Below are 18011 nucleotides of genomic sequence, written 5' to 3'. Positions count from 1 at the left end.
ACACTATTACAGATGCTCCCATTTGCCCCTCCTTTGCCCACCTTCACCCAGCCCTCTCCGCTGTTTCCCTCTGGCCATCACCACACTGTAGTCTGTGTCCATGGCCTACGCATATTAGTTCTATGGCTAATCCCTTCACCTCGTTTCATCCAGTTCCCCTCTCTTATATACCAATTTTCTGCCTTTGAGGCTTGGAGACTGTTATGCCAGATGCAAAAGTCCTAGGCAAATTATTCTGCCATTTCACATGATTCCCAGGAACTAAGGTTATCACATGTCCCAATTTAAAGTCAGGCCTAGGGATCTGATAAAAGATGTTTCAGCCTAGTTCCAGGAAATACAGTTAGTACACAAATTTGTGGTAATTTATGTGATTTTTCATGAGATATGGCACTAGCCTTCATATTAAATATTCTATCTTGGATAATTCAGAATGAATGATCTTATTACCAGTAACATTTTTCTGTTAATCTTCATAAAACACATCCAATGAACATATAATAAATGTCATGCATGACACTATGCCTGTGATATATTTAATCCTTACCAACCACAGAAGACATTTTATAACTTCCACTCTACTCCCGGTTTTATAAAGAATGTTCTCAAGTAGAGAGCTAAGTAATGAATTCATTGAAGAATTAATCAGTTTTAAGGGAAGCTTTTACTGAATGCTTGCCGTGAATGGTGGTCCCTTTAATCTATGCTGTGATGCAGGAATCCTGAGTCCTATTTTACACGTCAGAAAATGAGGCTTTGATAGGTCTAGAACCAATGTCTAAGGTCACATCGCTACTTGTGTAACCAGAATTTAACCAAATTTCTTTGTCCTAACAGCCTCAGTAGTTCTTGTTCACCTCAGTGTATCATTAGAAGTCTTAGTGTGGTTCTCTGCACAGGAAACAAGATTAGGTTATAAGTAGCATTGTTGGATTTTATTGGGTACCAACCATAGCCCTCTCTCAAGAAAAGCAGAAAGAAAATAGAAAAGAACGTGTTGGGGACAAAGGAGATGAAAAGGTAGGGAGAGGGCAGAAAAGAAGAAATAAGTGGGTGTGGACAGTTATCAGTTAAAGTTGCTTCAGGGGCACCTGAGATAACCGGCAAAACTTTACCAATGTCCCTTCGAGTCCTAGCATCCTGTGATTCCCTGTTCCTCTGAACACTAGCACATCAGATGGGCTAAATTCCTAATTTCGAATTACCTATACCATCACATGTATCCATTTTGCATTTCAAAGAAACATTCGCAGGTTGAACAGCAGTGTGTAGAACCAGGTAAACTGACCCAAAAGCCACAGATGCGTCTCACCCAAGGCATCCAGCCGGTGACCCAACAGTGACTCTCTAGCAGGGAAAGCTGCCTTGTCACAGCTGAGCGGTGTCTAGTCTCACATTCCCATCCAGTGGTGACAGGGTTGCACCCATGATCTAAATAGCTGATGGAGATCGAGGAGCTAGCGAAACGAGACCTTTCAAAAACAATCCCCTCTCCAGTTCCTCTTCATGTTAAAAGAGAGTGACTCAGAACACAGTGGCAGCCGAGCACTTTTGGAAAGCAAGCCACACATTTTTGAAATCAATAAGTGGCCCTGCAGCCAGCACACAATCCGCCCAGAGCCAGGTTCAGGTGGAACAATTCTGCACAGCGACCAGGAGACCAGGCGTCAGGATTGTCATGCAAAGGCCCAGCGCCTCCCCGCCGAGGACATTCTCTGAGCCTCACCCCAGGGGGACGCGATACTATTGTCTGGTCACTCATAAGGACGCAAAACTGATCCCAACTTGAAATGGCAAAAATATAAAGTTTGGGGTGGTTTTTTTGAAAATAGAAAAATAAGTCTCTATTGTTAACAAAGTAAACAATAGCAAAGCGAGGGGGAGAAAACACTTTCTTGCTCCTTTACTCGACACATGGGCTTTACTTTCTGGGATGACCACTATGCCTAGAGCAGTGGTTTTCAAACTGTGGTTTATATTAGAATGATCTGGAGGTACCTGCTTATAGCGTGGTTTGTATCAGAATTGTCTGGGAATATTTCAGAAACTGGTGGAGGGGCTAGTGAATTAGTATTTTTAGTCCATCTTATGGGTAATTCTGAGCTAGGAAGTTTGACTAGCATGGTCTGAAAATACTAGCATGGTCTGAAAATACTACTCAATAGAGAAAGAAAGAAAAACCTTCACCTTTCTGTGTCTGTTTGTTTGTTTTTTAATGCCAAATCCTCTCAAGCAATAAAGCTATAAAAAAATGAAAGGGAATTATTTCACTCAACAAATTTATCTCATCTCCTTAAGTAACTTTCTTGACAATGCAGCTCAGTGGCTTACTCTTTAGAAATTGGAGACAAGCCTACTTGCAGCTTTTAAACAAGAATTAGAGCACCACTTTGGACAGCGTGATTATCATGAAACTCCTGGTATCAAGGTCACTGCAGAGGCTCAACTCTGCCTCTCGATTGTCTAATGATGCTGTGCTATAGACAGACAAACTTGTATTTATCTTATGATTAGTTTATAATCAACATTTATTCACGGGTCACTATGATGAGTTTGCAGCTTAATGGTAGCACACTGAAAATGTTTGGGTATGCCTAGTGAAACTGAGCTAGGAGGACATATCTAATGCATCACCAAGAAAGAGCACCGCTTTGATGAAAGAGAGATAAATTCAACTTGCACAGGACAGAGTCCCTGCTATGTCTCTCTCATGTGGCTTGTATTTTGTCACCAACACTGAGGGATACACTGGGAAATAAACATAGTGAAAAATGGCATAGATGCATCTGGGAATGAATTATAAAGTTGGCTCATAGGCATAATTAGAATACAGCTATAATTATTCTAGGGAAGTACAATGTTTCAGAGCTACATATTATCTTTCTGTGAAACCAGCATAGCCAGTTTTTCCTCTTGTGTTGGAACAGATTGCTGTGTCTTCTGTTGAGCACCAGATAAAATACTTGGATTACATTTGGGGGCCATAATGCATGAAAAATACGTATCTTAAAAATAAGAAACACACTGAACATAGCAAGATGTTTGCATTATCTGAGGTATGTTGAAATTTAGACTAATTGAGAGGACAGCACAATCAGATGTACCATTGCACAATCACTCCAAGGCATATGCTTACTGAGTGGAATGGCAAGCAGAATTATTCATTCTCTTTAAAGTTTCTATTCTCTAAGCCCAACTCTGCAACAAAGACCTATATAATAGCATGTGCACAACTTAAGTTTGTAAAAGATACAAGTCCAAAATACATATAAGGTCATAAACTGAGGAACTCCTATATTAATGAAATGCTGTCCAGCTGAAATTGTATATAATATACATGTAGATATTTACCTTTGAGCAGTAAGAGAGAAGACAGTGTGATATGGGGCATATTTGAAAAGAACATGGATAACTGAAAGCTTAAACTTCTTCACTGGGTGGTCTCTAAAGAAGCCTGCATGATCTTGTCCATATAAATCTTCTAAAGGTAAATCAAATAATTTAATTAATGATTGGGATAAGGACATTTAAGATATTGGATGAGTTAATATATTATGTAACCAACAGATTAAAAAGAATTCAATGGTTTTAAATAATGAGATGAATCTACAAGTATGAAAAAAATACAAAATATAATACTTTGACTTAAAAATTCAGTTGAGAGACATAACTCAGAGTGGTAGACAGAGGGCCTTTCTAAATCTACTGTCCCATGGAAAAATTGAACAAAATCAAAATTAACATTTTGGGGATTCGAGAAATTAACCAAAGTCTCCCAACAATCTGAAGAGAGTTTATTCAAGAAAAACTACTGAACCACAGTTAAAAAAAAAAAAAAAGGAATGATTTGGGGCATTTTTAACTTGGCCCATTCACATGTCCCTCTCCCCAATCCTATGGTAGCTGTGAAAAAGAGTAGTCTTTTACTGGTTGGGGAAGACTGTGTTTGGAGCTCCTGAAAAGTCTAATCCCTAGAGTGTTGTCACACAATTTGACCCGTTTTGCACCTCCCAGTAAATGCCCGATTCATAGGGTGTTCTTATTATCTGGTTCAGAGCTTGCTCCAAAGGACAATTCCTGTTCCCAGGGTGCTCTTCGAAAAGAATTAGCTGCAATTGTTTAACATTACAGCCCTCTAAGGCCATAATATTAGTTGGGGCATACAAGAGACCCTCCAAGCATTTAAAAGGAAGATCTGAGGACAAAATATCCATGGGGGTTTTGGAAAGCTTTAACATATTCCTGGGGACTTAGAAATATATGCAAATGGGCAGAATTGTGTATATTCCCAGGAAAACCCTGAGAAAATCTTGATATCTCACCCCTGCCTGACTTTGAGTCCATGTAAGTGAAGGTTAAGGCCATGTTATAAATTGTCTGCTGGAGTGTGGAATTCATTATATACACACACATAGCTGCTCTGCGAAGTGTATATGACTTATTGGTTCAAGGCATTTAAGAAAATTCCTGAACAATCATTAGGTGACCACTTAAAACAACCAAGCAGAGACTTCAGTGACCTCAGACTGAAGAGAATACAGACTTTAGAAATTTAACCCAGAAATGTTACTGAAGAAATAAATAACAGTTCCTCCTCCAGCCCCCTAATAAAACAAAACTGAAAAGACGAAAACCTAGCAGCAACAACAAACATGTGCAGAATGAGGAAATATGGTGTACAGAGTTACCACCATAATATTATATAAAATGTTCAGTTTTTGACAAAAAAATATGAGACACACAAAGAAATGAGGAAGTATGGACCATATACAAGTAAAAAAAAACCCACCAACAGTCAATAGAAAGCGTCCCTGAGGGTTCCCAGATGTTAGATGTACTAACATTATAAATATGCTCAAAAAAGTAAATCATGACTAAATAATTAAAGTCACTTCCCATCAAGATGGCAGGGAAGGTTAATGCCGTGCCCTCTTCCACCCATGACCACATCAAAACTACAACCAAATTATAGAACAATCACCCTTGAAAACTGCCTGAAGGCTATATGAATAGTACTCCTAAGTTAAAGATGTAAAGAAAAAGCCATGCTGAAACTGGTAGGAAAGGCAAAGATGCAAAATGGGCTGACCCCACAACCATGTGTGGCAGTTAAAAATCAGGAGGGATATCTCGGCTGTGGAGGTCCCCCTGAGGAGCGAGGGGCCCTAGCCCCACACCAGGCTCCTTAGCCTGGGGCACTGGTGCTAGGAAAAAGAGTCACCACAACATCTGGCTGTGAAAATCAGACAGGACTCAGTCCAGGTGAGAGAGAGGGCTGCTTTAGACCCAGGCATCCTTTAAAGGGCCTGAGCACAGACTCACTAGCTCACAAATACTCATCCTAAGCTCCAGAGAAGTGAAAAGTGCATCTTGAAAAGTGCAAGGGACATATAGGGAAGAAGTGAATTGTCAGGCTTCAGGCTGAGAGCTGGAAGGGCAGCTCTCTCTGTGACTAAAGTGCCAGCAGGTGCCATTGTTCCTTTGTTGGATCCTTCCTCCACAAATCCTTCAGGCACAGGTGGGCACTAAATCTGAGTCTCCATTAACCTGGCTAATACTGCTCTTGTACCACCCTGGTGATTTTCACAACTCACTTGCCTCGCCTAAACCACTCTCAGAGGCTAATCCATATAAATGCCAGGCTGTGCCTGTGTTGTGAAGTTTCCTAAAATGGCTCAAAGTTCCACAAATCCCAAGCAAGCAGCAGCTGGTCTCCAAGTGCCTTGTATCTCTTGCTAAGTGGTACTATGCCTGGCACAAGTGACAGCCTGCCTTGTTTCAAAGCATAACCATTTCCAGGCACCTCCAAGCCCAGCACAGGAAGCTACCAATTGCAAATCAATTTGTAGCTCCTACCAAATGGCTCCATGCTGGACAAAGGCAGTGGCTGACATTGCCCACAGCGGAGCCCATCTTCAGAGGCCCCCAGAACAAACACATCTGGTGTCTGGCTTAAGACCACACCAGAGCACCACCCAATTAGCACCACAAATAACACACCCAAAATATGGTGGACTTGGCATACACTAGAGCCCAACTAAAGTGAATCCTGCTCCCTGGGGTCAGCCCCCGCACAACAGTTTATTTACTGTTGTCATGGCCAGTCCTCACAGCCAGTCATCATGAGGGTCAATTCCACCACTGATGTGCCAAGAGCAATCAAGGCTCAACTACACAAAAGAGTGCACAAAACACGCACAAGGGATGCCCTTGGAGCACTTGGCTCTGGTGAACAAGAAGACTACACCACTGGGTCCCACAGGACGCCTATTATGTAAGGCCATTCTGCCAATACTGAAATAGATAGCAGATCTACCTAATACATAAAAACAAGCACAGAGAGGCAGTCAAAGTGAGGAGACAAAGAAACATGCTCCAAATGAAAGAAGAAGAGAAATCTCCAGAAAAATAGCTAAATGAAATGTAAGCAAGCAGTTTACTAGATACAGAGTTCAAAACAATGGTTATAAGGGTGCTCAAGGAACTTAGGAAAAGAATAGATGAAGTTCAGTGAGAACTTCAACAAAGAGATAGCAGGCATTAAAAAGGACATAAAAATCATAAAAAAGAACCAGTCAAAAATGAAGAATATAATATTTGGCATAAAAAATACATTAGGAGGAATCAACAACAAATTAAATGAAACAGATCATCTTATCAGTGATTTGGAAAACAAGATAGCAGAAAACATCAAATCAGAGCAGCAAAAAGAAAAAAAATAATAATGAGAAACATTTACGGGGCCTCTAGGACAACATCTAGTGCAACAGCATCCTTTTAATAGGGGTACCAGAGGCGGAAGAGAGAGAGCAAGGTTATTGTTTAAAATTGAAGGAGAAATAAAGAGCATTCCAGGCAAGAAAAAGCTAAAGGAGCTCATTACCACCAAACCAGTATTATAAGAAATGTTAAAGGGACTTAATGCAGCAAGGGACAACTGACTCATCATGTGCCAGGTGTCCTCAGTAAGAATGACACTCGATTTCTTATCAGAAACCATGGAGGCCAGAATGCCATGGGAAGATGTATTCAAAGTGGTGAAAGAAAGATACTGTCACTGATAATCTTATATGCAGCTAAACTATTCTTCAAAGATAAAGGATAAATTAAGACATTCACAAATAAATAAATCAGAGAGAATTTTTCACTAATATCTACCTTACAGGAAATACTAGAGTCCCTCAGAATTAAACAAAAGGGCACTAGATGATAACTCAAATTCCTGTGAAAAAATTAAGAATGACAACAAAGATAACTACTTATGCAAATATAAAATGTAGGTAAAGATTAAAAAAACACTATGACTCTAATTTTGTATTTTTTCTTCTCTGATTTAAAAAGCATTTCATGAGGCAATGATTATGAAAATGCATGATGGATTTATAATATGTACAGATGAATTTGTACGGCAATAACAGTATAAAAAAGGAGGGAATGAGGAGCTATACTGGAGCAAAATCTGTATGCTATCAAAATTATTGTTATTTAAATATATATTTTTATTGATTCCAGAGAGGGAGGAAGGGAGAGGGAGAGGGAGATAGAAATATCAATGATGAGAGAGTCACTGATCGGCTGCCCTCTGCACGCCCCCTACTGGGGATTGAGCCCGCAACCCGGGCATGTGCCCTGACTGGGAATCAAACCTCAATCTCCTGGATCATAGGTTGATGCTCAACTGCTGAGCCATGCCAGCTGGGCTAAAATTATTATTAATAAGAACTAGATTGTTTTAAGTTTATTCTAAGTGTAATCTCAAAGGCAACCAATAATAAGAAAATAACTTTAAAAACATAGAACAAAATAATAAGATAATTAAAATAGTAAACAAGTAAATAACTACTCTATACAAAAGAAGGCAGTAATTCAAGAATTGAGGAAAACAGACCTAAAACACAGAAAACAAATAGCAGAAAGGCAGACATGATTTGACCTTAAAAATAACTACATTAGGCAGAAGCGAGATGACAAAGAGGACGTCATTGTTGGGTAAGCGCCACAACAAGATACACACGCTGTGTCACTGCTGTGGCTCGAAGGCCTACCACCTTCAGAAGTCTACTTGCGGCAAGTGCGGCTACCCCGCTAAGCACTAGAGGAAGTATAACTGGAGTGTCAAGGCTAAACGAGGAAACACCACAGAGACTGGTCACATAAGGCACCTAAAAATTGTGTACCGCAGATTCAGGCATGGATTCCACAAAGGAACAATGCCTAAACCCAAGAGGGCAGCTGTTGCCGCATCCAGTTCATCTAAAGGATTTCAATGATTAGTTGTGCAATAAATGTCATGGTTTAAAAAAACCCAAAAAAGGCTACATTAAATATAAATAAATTAAATACTCTAATCAAAAGGTTGAGATTGGAAGAATGGATAAAAAATATGTTATGTACAAGAGAGACATTTTAGATTCAAAGACACAAATAGTTTGAAAGTAAAAAGATGGAAAATATGTGGTGCAAAAAAGAAACCAAAAGAGAGGTTGAAGTATATATATTAATATTAGACAAAATAGGTTTTAAGACAAACATTTTTACTAGAAACAGCATACATTTTATAATGATAAAATAGTCAAATTAGCAGATGCAGATAACAAGTTTAAACATATATACATCTAACAATAGCCCCTTCCAAGTATGAATCTCAAATTGAAAGAATTAAAGATAGAAATAGAAAATCTAAAAGTAAGAGTTGATGCTTTAATGTTCCACTCTCAATAATTGATAGAACAGCTAAATAGAAAACAGCATGACACAGAAGACTTACACAACACTATCAACCAATTTGACCTACCAGTCTTTTATCAAACATCACATCTAATAACATAAGAATACATGCTTTTCTCAAGACTGCGTGGAATATTCTCCAAGATATACCATATGATAAATCATTTAAAAAAATTCAGTAAATAAAAAATAATTAAATCACAGAATATATGATCCCAGAACAAAAAGGAATGGAACTAGACACAGCAGAAAGAAATATTGAAAATTCAAAAATATTTGAAATAATGCAACATGTTTCAAAATAACCCATAGCTCAAAGAAGAAATTGCAAGGGAAATTAGAATGCATTTTTATCTGAATGAAAATAAAAACACAAGAAATTAAAATTTATGAGATGCAACAAAAGCTTTAAATTAGTATATTAGAAAAAAACACACACCAAGCTTAATATAAGCAAAAGGCAGGGACTAATAAATATTAGAACAAAAATTCAAGGAAGATAAACAGAAAAAATAATAGATAAAATCAATGAAATCAGGAGCTAATCCTTCAAAAAGATCAAATTTGACAATTCCTTAGCTAGACGAAGACAAAAAGGGAAAAGACACAAACCATACAAATTAGATTTGATAGAGAAGATACAACCACTAAGCACTTGGAAATTTAAAAGATTATGGGGGAATACTATGAATAACATTATATCAATACATTTAACAATTCAGATGAAAGGGAAAATTCCTAGAAAGTCACAAGTTATCAAAACTATTTCAATAAGAACTATCAAATCTGAAAAAAAAAATATTACTTGTAAAAAAAAAACTGAATTAGTAATTAATGAAACATCCCACAGTAAAGCATAGGCCCAAATGGCATAATGTGAGCTCTATGAAATATTTAATGAAGAAATAATGTGATTACAAGTTCCTACAGGAGGATACAAAAGTTCCCAGTTCATTCTATGAGGGCAGTACCTCCTTGATACTGAAGTCAGACAAAAACATTAAAATAGAAGAAAGCTACAGGCCAATATCCCTCATAAACATGACATAAGAATTCTCACAAAATGTTATTAAACAAATCCAATAGCATTAAGAAATGATTATATACCATGATTAAGTGGGATTTATTCCAGCAATGCAAATTTGGTTTAATACCTGAAAATAAATTAAGGTAATGTACCACATTAATAGAATAAAGAACAAAAACTATATTATCCTATCATTATATGCATTAAAAGGGTTTGAAACAAATCCAGCATGATTTCATGATTAACACAACATTCACTGAGCTAGAAATAGAAGGCAAATTTCTCATCCTGATACAGGGCATATATAAAAGCCCACAACAGACATCATATTTTCATGTTTTAAATAATGAAGGCCTGGATGCTTTCCCTTAAAGATCAAAAACAAGATAAGGGTGTCTGATCTCATCACTTCTATTAAACATTGTACTTGTGTTCTATCTAGAGCGATTGGGCAAGAAAAAGAAATGATAGGCATCCATACTAGGGAGAAAGAAGTAAAATTATCTTTGTCTGCAGATGACATAATCATAAGAAAGACACACTCAAAATATACACTAGCAATGAACAATCTAGAAATGAAGTGAAGAAAATAATTGTTTTTTCAATAGCATCAAAAATAATTAAATATCTAGGAGTAAATTTAACAAAAGAAGGACAAGTTTTGTACACTAAAAACTACAAAACATAGAAAGAAATGAAAGAACATGAAAATAAATGGAAAGACATCCCATGTTTATGGATAGGAAGACAACATTATTAAGATGGTTATATTCTCCCAAACTGATATACAGATTCGATGCAGTTCCTATCAAAATCTCTAATGGCTTTTGAGACGAAATTTAGAAGAAGATCCTAAAATTAATATGTAACTATAAGGAAGCCAGAATAGCCAAAACAACCTTGAAAAATAAGAGATTTGTAACACTCGCTCACACTTTCCTTCTCTAAATCGTACTAAAAAGCTACCGATATCAAGACAGTACAATACTGGCATAAGAACAGACATATAATGGAATAGAATTTAAAGACTAAAAATAAACCCTTACATTTATGGTCAGTTTATGTTTCATATGTGAGTGCCAAGACAGTTTGGTTCAGAAAGAACAACCTTTTCAACTAATCATGCCGGGAAAACTGGATATCCACATAAAATAATGACTGAGCCCCTACTCAGCAAATTAAAAAAATTCTCTCAAAATGTCTTGTAAACTAAATGTTAGCATTAAAACAATAAAACTTTTAGAAGAAAACATAAGAGTAACACTTTCTCATCTTGTAGTGGTTTCCTAGCTATGAATCCAAAGCACACAAAAAACCCCAAAAAATGAATAATTGAGTTTTTGTTTGTTCTTGTTTGTTCATTTCTTGCTTTCAGTTTGGGTAGAGGGGGTCAAATATTGGTGACACAAGATTTGACTTTGGGTGGTGGGCACACAATGCAATCTACAGACAATGTGTCACATAATTGTACACTTGAAACCTACGTAATCTTATTAACCAATGTCACCCCAATAATTTAATTAAATAAACACACAATAAAGACTTTTGATAGAGAAAAACCATTTTTAGTGAATAAAATGGACTTCATAAAAATTAAAAACTTTTGTGATGAAAATTATATAATCAATAAGTGAAAAGATAACCCATATGATGGCAGAAAATATTTGTAAAGCATATCTTACAAAGGGTGTTTATCCAGAATATGCAAAAGTTGATACACTTAATAGTAATAAGAAGACAAGTGATTCAATAAAAAAAATGGGCAATGTTATGAACTGATATGTTAGCAAAGAAGATATATGACTGACCAATAAGCACATTAAAGATGGTTAATATCATGAATCTTTAGGGAAATGGAAATCAAATTTATAATGATATATACTACTTTACACCCACTAGGATTATTATTTTTTTAAAGACAGAAATTTTGGAGAGGAAAGAGCACTACTGAAACCTCATTCACTGCTAGTGGGATAGAAAATTTGTTTAGCCATTTTGGAAAGCAGTCTGGCAGTTCCTCTAAAACTTAAACATAGAGTGACAATATGACCAACGCTTTCATTCCTGGGTATATATCTCAGAGAAATAAATACATACCTTCGCACACACAAAAATGCATACAAATGTTAATAGCAGCATTGTTCATAATAGTCAAAAAGGTGGAAACAGCACAAGTGTTCATTAACCGATGAGTGGATAAAGAATCGGTGGCTCATATTCGCAATGGATATTATTTTCGACAATAAAAAAAGAATAAAGTTCTGACAGATGCTACAACATGGATAAAACTCAAAGACATTATACTAAATAAAAGAAGCCAGATACAAGAAGGCTATCTGCTGTATGATTTCACTTCTATAACATGTCCAGAGTGGGCAAATTTATACAGATCAAGTAGGTTACTGGTTGCCCAGGGCTGGGTGTGGGGGGGAGAATATGGGTAATTGCTAATGGGTGTGGGATTTTTTGGGGGGTGATAAAAATATTCTAAAATTAGATTGTGGTCATGGTTACTCAACTACATGAATATACTTTAAAAAACTAAATTATAGACTCTAAATAAGAAAGCATATGGTATATGAATTACATCTGAATAAAGCTGCATATACAAGACTCCAAAGTTTTACATTCTCTCCAAATTTTCTATCAGTGCAAAACCAGCTCCTTACTAGTCTTTCTTCATAAGGCTGTTACATTAGAATAAGAGGTTTATCTATCATTGTCTCATTTCCTCCTAAAACTCAGATAAATTAGAAAAGATCTTATACTTTTGTCTCAACTACTTTATCTTTTCCAAAAAGACAAGTTTAATAAATTAGAACATTATTTTATCTGGCCCCTCCTGAACAGCACAAAGTTTTTTTTTGATTCCTGAGCCTACTCACTCTCTAAACTCTCAACATTACTATGGTCTTGGCTTCTGCTTTTTACAAAGCAATAAAAAAAAAAATCTTCATAAGACTATTTCTATAAATTGGTTGAAACCTGCCCAATCTTTTCATTCCAACCTCCCAAGTTTGGAAAATCAGAAACAAACTCTATGAGCAGTGTCCACTGATGGGTCACAGTATAGAATTAGTGCTAAGGGATAGAAGTTTTAGGGAGGCCTATTAAGATAGCTTTTAAATTTTTGAGGGTATTTTTTGTTTTGTTTTAATGAAAGATGCTTCTTTAAGTGGTGCTAGATGATCTATTGTAAATTCAGATATTTTATAAGGCTTGGATTAGATGATCTTTTAAATACCTCTGACACAGAGATTGTACAAGATTTCTGGCCAATTTTCTCCACTTATTTTCATTATATATGAGTAGAGACTTAAATTTCCTTTAAAGTGCACAAAAAATTCAGGTGCATGCACTCAACAAATGCTTGGTGATTGAATGAAAGTGAATTAGGTGAATGCTCAGGTTTCATACAGATTTACTAGATAATTGCTTTGTTTTTTACCTTTGCTTTGGCTTTTTGAGTACCAGGTTTTAAAATATAACTTCATTATCAACCAATCTATCAATCAGATATTACCTTAATTCTTCTTCGTATCATTCCTTCACATTTTGAAACCTAACTCTTCATCTAGAGAATTTCTCCAATGAAGATGCTGACAGATCATGGAACTAGAGGGGAGCTTAGATTTTACCCCACAGATAGAATCAGCTAGATACAAATAAGCATTGCATGTCCTGCCTGTTTATGTATGTCTCTCTCTTTCAACACATGCGCGCGCGCGCACACACACACACACATACACACACACAGGCACAAACACACATCCAAAGTTTATACTATTGCACTTCAAATTGTAGTCATACACCTTTTGTTTTGGAGAGGAAGTTCTCTTTCGATTTGGAAGCATGAAAATAATTGCTTTGGAGGACATTACCCAAACATAATCCTCATTTCTTCAAATTACAAGAAATATTTGGGGCTAAATTACCCAGCAAAGGGGCATCATAGTGTGAAAGAAGTCATGTTCTATAAACATTAAATATTTGAAGGCCTTTATTTAAGACCAGCATATGGTGTTGTGCTGAGCACTGGATCATGATGAACATGTAGGCACAGTATCTTCCTTCTGGGAGATGAGTTTCCTTTCCTTATAGTACCTTAATCACTAAAGTTTTCAGTGATTGAAAAAATGCATCCGCAGAGATAAAACGGAAATGCATATGTGTCACTGAAAGCTTACTGAGGAAGCATTGTCACCAAAACTTCTGAAAACAATTGTTAATCTGTTTTGTAGCCATTATGTGAAAATTGCACTCTCTCACTTATGTGTAAATAAAAGGCAGATAACCACAAAACTAAGAACCCCTGAGGGCTGTGATGTTAGCAGAAATGCTGATAAAACCAAATGCTTTATAGAGTTTTGTTTGACTTTGAAATCATGTACAACAAAAGACAGTTATTTTACATTTTTGGAAAAGGTTAGATGAACAAAGTGAAGTTTTTTACTGACCCAAAGTGAAATGCGCACGTAGTCGAACTCCTAAGCTTTATCATTTCTCATCTTAATAAAAATATATATAATAAAACCATTACATGTTGGAGCTGGAAAAGGCATTCACGGTCACCTATACCTAATTGCTAGTCTCAGAATGGAGTCATACATATCACCCAGAGTTTTTTGTTTGTTTGTTTTACAGTAGTCAGTCCTCAGAGTCCCATATTATGACATACTGGTTCATTTAGTTTAGGGGAGAACTGAAAATCTGTATTTTTAAAATAAGATTCTTGAGATAATACTGACATACATACAGGTTTGAGAAATGTTAATTTGTTCAAAAATGGAATAGCTTGTATCATAGAAACTCTCCTGTACAACCGAAAAAATCTATGAAGCACACACATGCGTAGGCATATATGTAAACACGATATAGTTACATATATAATTTAATTTAAATTTAGATTTATAAAAGGATGATAGATAGATGATAGATGATAGATAATCTGCATCAGAGAGCCAGTGAGGCAACCGGAACTTTAGGAGCTAAGATTGTGGAGAAGAGGCATCCACACAGAGGTGAGGTGAGCTCACATTCTGCATCCATACAATTTTTTTCTCCAGACATTTGCTAATACCGAGCATAAGGCAAAAAGGATGAGAGTCTGGCCCTCCACTTCCCTATTCCCCACCCCAATAGAGAGCCTCTACTATAAAGCACAAAATAAAAGGGCAGAGTTTTGGGGAACTTCTTTGGGCTACAGAGGAGACCAAAAGCAAAAACTGGAGGGTCCAGGTTTTCACTAATAAGATTTGCCAACATCTAAAGTTGTGTGGTGCCAAAGGGTAATTAAGGAGCTAAGCAGAAAGCCTTTGGGAAACCATTCTAGAGTTTTTAGCAACCTTATGGTGCTATGGGGACATATATCTGCCGGGTAGAGAGGGGTATCGGTCAATTCTTGGCCCTTGGTGGTGGCCGCCAGGGGGTTATACTGAAGACCAAGTGATCAGAGGCAGCCGGAGACTTACAGGGACCACAGCTCGGCCTCAAAGGAGCTCTATTTCTGGGTGAATTGTTAAAGGCCTCGATCCTATCCGCCTTGCAAGAAAAGAATAAACTCTTCAGAAGGAAAAGTGTATCACTCAAATAAGGGACACATTTTCCTACATAAGGTCTGACACTGAGCAGGAGCGTAAAAGGCACGTCCAGGAAAGCGCCAAATCGCCAAGATCCAGGATAAAGGAGAGTGACAGAAAAAGGCCCAGAGATGATCCAGGTATTGGCAAGAGCAAAACAGGACCATGAAGTAGCTACGGCTAATATGTTCAGCAAAATCAACTGAAAGATGTAAAAAATCGATGAAAATATGGAGAATTTCTCTAGGGTGTCTGAATCGATTAAAAAGAAACATAGAATGGAAATTCTAGAATTAAGAAGCACAATACCTGGGCTCTAGACAGTTTGGCTCAGTGGTTGGAGCGTCGGCCCACAGACCGAAGGGTCCCGGGTTCGGTTCCAGGCAAGGGAACGCACCTCGGTACCTGGAAGGCAGAAAGTAAATATTAAAACTCTACTTATTTTTAAACTCAGTGTTTAAGGGTTTTCATTTTTATCCTTTTTATAATATATATAAAATCATACATGGTAGTCTATGAATATACTTGAATGAGAAACAAAAATATATCGGGGTGTGAATGCATGAACAAAAAAGTTGTTCTTTTTACTGTGGGGGAAAAATGATCTATTCTATATATGGGAGTGGTGGCTTGGATATTAAATATGAGCACCGTCACTTTTCCCGATAAATGATTATTTTGTTCTGTAATATTGCCTGAAAGCATGCTTTTTGAAGAAATGTATCTCTGGATACTTTCATTAGACCAGGGGCTCAGTAAATCATAGGACACCTATGACAAAGGCGATTTTCATTGACATAATGGTCCATAGGTAAAATGGTCAGGTGAACAGAGCTTGTTAGTTAAGAGCACATTTCCATGTCTTCTAAACCTTCTCCCATCTCGAAAGTCCTCCCCACCCAGAGAGACACTTATTTTCTCGTTTTCCTAAGTGTCCTCCCCCCTCCACTTTTGTTCCTCTCACTTCTGCCCAGCCTTTGAACAGCACCATTCAAAGGCCATTTTCTTCCCACCAACCCAATCAAAACCCACAGTCTCTCAATCTTGGCTTTACAGCTCATTGCAAGTGTTTGTTAGTGAAGGGAAAAACATTTTGACTTACTAATAAAACCTGAGCATGAGTGGCTCATATTCCAGTTACTACTTGTTTAAAAATTGCCTAGAGTTTGCTACCCAATGCGGTACAAAGGCACGAACCTTCCAGACAGAATGACTCTGATCATACAGGGTGGGGCAAAAGTAGGTTGACAGTGTTGAGTACACGAAACACAAAGAGTTCACTCTTGTATTATTTATTAATTCTGGTATTATTTTCCATACAAACAACTGGAAGCCTACTTTTGCCCCACCCCTGTATGTTCTTTCCCGTCACTTCTAAAGAATGAGTCCTTGGAGAGGTCATTGAATTCTTTGGGTGCCTGTTTTTACCATCCATGAAATGGGAATCAGGATACCTATGGGACTGTAAAGAAAATAGTTTTATGTTTCTACACAGTTAGTGCTTTCAGGGGAAATTTTACTGTGATCTGAGTTAAAGGACATACCTTGCAATTTAAAGGATTACTGAACAGATAGTAGGAGAGTTGCCTCCCTAGAGGCATGGCTTACATTTCAAAGGAGAATGAGACCCAGAGCCATGGACACATTCCAGGGATTTCCAACCCTGAGACATTTTTGTCTTATCTTCTCCACCCACAGATACTTATTTAATTTACAGCCCAAAGTTTAAAAACCTTGGATCCTCCTGCTCTCTTCCAAGGATAATTTGTCTACATTTGGGAGATTAGGTTTTGATCCCTCTCTTAGGAGAGAAGGGGGAGAAAAGTGTATATAAGCTCCCAGATTCTTATTTTCTGGGCTTTCTTCCATTATGTGGCGGGTGACATCAGCCCTTTATCATATTTCACTAGGTAGGGCAAAATATTTGAGGCAAAAGATAACCAATCTGGTTAGTGCTATAAGTAAAATATTCTGCCTCGACCCCAAAATTTCCTGTTAACTTTCAGATTGATATAAATAAATATAGACAGACATTTATTAATGTGTGCCTTATCAAATATAAAGGGGAGAGTCCAATGAGACTGTAGACAAGCAAAGGCTTCAAAAAGAACTTACACATCCCAGGAGATAATTTTCTCCAGTTTTATTTTGCTGCTGTCCTTAATGAAGTAGAAGGATGCTTGCTGTAACTAAAAGATGCCCAGAATTATGTACTTTCATATTGAAATTTGCTTATGAATTCCTTGAGCCATAAAGGTTTGGGTAAGAGGAATGTTGAAGGCTATTATAACATTTCTTATTAACTATAACCTGAAAATGTAAGTGGGTATCCCAGCCCTGAGGGACAATTAGAGTAAATATTACAGTGAGAACTCATAATATGTTATATTATTGGCTGTCAAAATTTTTTTTAAATGATGTTTTTCTACTTAAAAAGTCAGAAAAATTCACCTGTAAACTGTAACCCCGAGACACAGCGTTAACATCGACAGCCTGGGATGTGTCTTGCTGAGATGTTATGTGGAAATAACATCACATTTACACATGGAGAAATGCCTTCTCTAAATAGGGATATCATGTTTTTGGTAACTTATTTTAGACCTCTAAGACTTTTAATTTTGTCTCAAATATTTACTTAAATTTGGACACAAAAATCATTCATATAGCCTAAAAATTCC

The 18011-nt window shown here is 37.0% G+C and overlaps 1 pseudogene; it reads left to right on the top strand.

Annotated features, from left to right (window-relative positions):
- Positions 1–7958: 7958 nt before the first annotated feature.
- On the top strand, positions 7959–8285 carry LOC107524021 (large ribosomal subunit protein eL37-like; annotated as a pseudogene).
- The last annotated feature ends 9726 nt before the right edge of the window (positions 8286–18011 follow it).

The sequence above is a fragment of the Miniopterus natalensis genome, chromosome X (assembly GCF_054644295.1).
Source record: "Miniopterus natalensis isolate mMinNat1 chromosome X, mMinNat1.hap1, whole genome shotgun sequence".
In the NCBI taxonomy this organism is placed as follows: domain Eukaryota; kingdom Metazoa; phylum Chordata; class Mammalia; order Chiroptera; family Miniopteridae; genus Miniopterus; species Miniopterus natalensis.
The sequence above is the reverse complement of the archived record's forward strand: the minus strand, read 5'-3'. Positions and strand labels throughout refer to the sequence as shown.